Consider the following 751-nt stretch of genomic DNA (forward strand, 5'->3'; position numbering starts at 1 on the left):
TTTTTTTTTTTTTTTTTTTTTTTTTTTTTTTTTTTTTTTTTTTTTTTTTTTTTTTTTGTATTTTTCTTTCTTTCCAAACTTCTGATTGTTCTTGGTGAGGCGAGAGAGACAGAGCCTTAGATTTTGGGATGGACCCATCAGTAGCATTCTAAACGTGTACAGATGCTGTGTTTCTATAAACTTATTTCCTCTATTGTTTTTAAGGATATGGATAACACTTGGATTTTTCATATATTTTTGTCCTTCCTACAATACTAGTTGATTTACCTCTACTATCTTGAAAGTGAATTAGATAATAATGCAACCCTTTTCGATTTTAATCCATCATATTAATTTTTTGGTTCAGGTCCCATTTTGAGGTTAAATTATCTAATGTTTGAGGTCGTGATTTTTCATACATACATTGGGTATCTCCGATGTATCTCCTTTATAAAAGATTTCTTCATTATAGGAACATTACTGTTAATGTGTCCAAATAGTCAATAGGTGATTTTATACTATAAAATCAACTCGAACAATTGGTTGATTCTATTTTAGATGTAGTGTATTATAAACTATCCATCCATTTTAAAAAATTCTTGGCATGATTTAAAGTTTGATTTAAAACAAATATGTATAGAATGACTTTAATTCTATTTTCAATCGCATGATGAATAATTGCTAATGCTACTACAATATGCCTTATGCTATTGATTCAAAGTTGAATTCTATCCCACCACTAAGTTCTAAAGAGAATACGAAGAAAGATTAG

Source organism: Cucurbita moschata, unplaced genomic scaffold (assembly GCF_002738365.1).
Source record: "Cucurbita moschata cultivar Rifu unplaced genomic scaffold, Cmos_1.0 Cmo_Scf00009, whole genome shotgun sequence".
Classification (NCBI taxonomy): Eukaryota; Viridiplantae; Streptophyta; class Magnoliopsida; order Cucurbitales; family Cucurbitaceae; genus Cucurbita; species Cucurbita moschata.